This window comes from Anneissia japonica, unplaced genomic scaffold (genome assembly GCF_011630105.1).
Source record: "Anneissia japonica isolate Jap-2015-1 unplaced genomic scaffold, ASM1163010v1 scaffold1203_len951721_cov167, whole genome shotgun sequence".
NCBI classification, from domain to species: domain Eukaryota; kingdom Metazoa; phylum Echinodermata; class Crinoidea; order Comatulida; family Comatulidae; genus Anneissia; species Anneissia japonica.
This window is the reverse complement of record NW_022722325.1, coordinates 257,108-260,238: the sequence shown is the minus strand read 5'-3', so window position 1 is coordinate 260,238 and position 3,131 is coordinate 257,108. Positions and strand designations below refer to the sequence as shown.

Genomic DNA, 3,131 nt, shown 5'->3' with positions numbered 1-3,131 from the left:
TATATATATATATATATATATATATATAGGCCTATAAGATAAATAACATAATGACATTTAAAAATTAAATTTAACATTTAAATACATCAAACAATAAGTGAAAATGAAAAAATAAAACACAGACAACAGAAAAAAGTAAAAGTAAAATTAAAAAGACATTAAAATTTGTCTACAGTGCATAATGTATAAAAGTGTTTTTACATGGCTTATAAAAAATGATGATGCTTCCATTTCATCCGTCCATAATTACTTATGGGGGTGGTGACGAGTTTATTTAAAGAGAAATTAACGCCCAGGGGCGTTTATTCCAAATGGCCTTTCCGAGGGGTCGTTTATTCGAGGGGCGTTTGTTCAAAGCATGGGCGTGTATTTTTTTTTTAAAAACATGATGGATCACAAGATTAGCCCATAAATTATTATTAGGCCTATTATGATCGTTTTTGCATTATAAATTAGGCCCTATGACGTTTTCTTTTTCAACTCTGTTTGGTTTCATGTTTTTAAAATTTCCTATGCTAGTTAATTTTTTTTTTCTGAAAAATAATTAAGGTCCTCCCTCCTTCCATGCATGGTGCGAATGGGCAGCAGTGTGAGTAAAAAATAAATTAGGTCTATATGTAGGGCCTAATAATAATATTCATTTATTATAGGCCTATTTGGGCTTTGTCCTTCAGCAGGCACATGTTTAGATCTATGCTATTTTATATTTATTTTAAACTAAAAGAGACTCTTTCACGATACTTTTACAGAACAATTACGGTAAATTTAAAAATGGGACAATCTGTCACCTGGCACTCAGAACGCCGTTTGATTGCTAGGGCTTCTGTGAGTGGAGGCTGGTACCTCGTCTCCAAAAACTGTATTGGGCCTATGCTTATTTGCCTTACTACTTTAAGCCTACTACTAATGCCTAGCCTAGGCCTAGCCGAGTTGAAAGTAGGAAGGTCCCATATGAAAACAATGACAGCTTGAAATTGTCTTTTTAACTTCAACATAGTTATGCTAAAATTAGTTAATTCATTCATTAATTGTTTTATAAATTGTACATGTGTTAGGAAGAAGCGTGAGTTTTTGAGTGCCTCGTATGACTCGTACTGTTGGTACACGTCCCGCACGAATTACCGTCATGGCTCGCACGAATTGCATGCCTCGCTGACAACCCTCTCCGACTCGAAGAGACCAGGCGGCGAACTAAAACAATGCTAGTCTTGAGTATTACCAGTCATGCACTGTAATATATAGATCTATTTTAATACACTACTTAGGTAGGCTTTTCTTTTTCCATCTTGATTTCAGAGGTCAAAAACATTTTTCAATTTTTTTTTCAATCATATTGTGTAGACTACTTTTAAAAAACATTTTGCTGGAAAATTGTTTTTCGATACGATACGATGGCCCGTTATGGAGTTAAGATTTTTTTAATGACATGATGTCAGAAAATCAACCCAAAAGCTTATCTTATTTTGTTGGTTACGCACCATTGATTCGCAATGTTTGTCATCTTCAAGATGTCTGCCGATTCGTGAAAAAGGCCTATTGGCTAGGCCTACCACCGAAACTACAAAAACAGAAAGTGAGTATAGGCTAGGCCTCTAATAGTAATACAATACTAGTTAAGTTATATGTGCCTATTCGTTTTATTTATAGGCCTATGTGTAAAATTATGTGTCCCTTATTTAATATTAATATTACGCGTAAATACTGGATATGGGTATAATGATGATTTTAACCACCCGCAGCCGTCCTTACGTCGACCTCTCTACTCTACCTACTCTAGGCCTGGCCTTACGAAAGAGTAGGGCACGGGTGGTGTTTAGTGTCCAGGGCCGTCGGAAGCGCACCGACCGCACCGGCTATGGCAGGGCCACTTTTTCTAGATTCGATTACTTTCTGAAATACATATATAATGATAATTATGAATTATATGAATGTACGATCGCTTTTTTAATCATGGCTTTCAATCTCAGGTCCAGCCCTGAGATAGAGGGTACACTATCTTGCTCACTTTTCCACTTTAAACTTTAAATCTTGTATCTGTCCCTGGGGTGTCTAGAAAACAAGACACAAGATATCTTAGTTTTCTAGATCTAGAAAACTAAGATAAATCTTACTTTCTAGATCTAGAAAAGTAAGATTTTTAATGATGGTTGTACCATTATATCATGAGGTATTTTGATTTTAAAGCAGTAAAATAAGGTTATACCATTATCTCTGAAGTGGGGTTCATTTTTTCTAAGGAATTTGGAAGTAATATATCCTTGATTTTTGTAAAGAATACCCGTGTCACACGTTTAAACGTTTTCAAACATCCTTTAATCCACAACATATAATCAAAGTTCACAATGTTCGAAATCTGCAAGATAAGGATACAACTAATTACCATTCTATCAAATCAGCTATAACTATTAAAGAATCATCACTAGGCCCATATTAGTATGATGTACATACTCAAAAGGTGGTCACATAATAACATAACAGTAACTAAAACTCTAAATCTAAATTAATCAACTGCTTCTTCACTAAATATGATAGCATTGGTTACTCATAGCTTTCTTAATGTATAAAATGAGGATTATGAACTTACACTGTTTAACGTCTACAATAAAGATTATAAATCATAGGAATTCTTATTCTCATCTCACATGTATACATGTGTGTATGCAACACCTTGGTGTGATCTCTGACCTTGAGAATGTCATTTGCAATTAAGACACAGAGGGCGCTGTCTAAGACTAAGAGATTATCAAAAACATTACAATTTTACTGTACAGACCATTTGGCATAATTTTATTTGAATTAATGGAAATTTTACAGGTTGGATTAATTCATTAGATTGTTAAAGCTTTCTAGATAGTCATTATTTATTTATTTGCTTTCCTCATATATTTATCTAGCATTAATTATTGTCTCCTGAACAATGACTGTACAAATCCTAAAATAAATTTGAAATTTTGCTTAACAAAAAATTATTACATCTAAAAAAATGTGTACCCTAGTTTCTATTATGCTAATGCTTGTTAGCATTTTAATTTAGGTACTAATTTATGTGCTCAAGTCAATACTTTGAGCAAATTAATTTCAAATTACTTATTTAATAATAGTACAATATATTTTGATGATGACCTATATAT

General features: G+C 33.2%; 1 protein-coding gene across 1 annotated transcript in view; it reads left to right on the top strand.

Moving 5' to 3' along the window:
• Positions 1–1,513: 1,513 nt before the first annotated feature.
• Positions 1,514–3,131, top strand: part of LOC117111833 (cytochrome P450 2U1-like) — a 27,059-nt gene continuing 25,441 nt past the window's right edge. The window contains exon 1 of the mRNA XM_033254833.1: positions 1,514–1,573. The gene's annotated coding sequence lies outside the window, so the exon portion shown is untranslated. The remainder of the gene's footprint in view (positions 1,574–3,131) is intronic.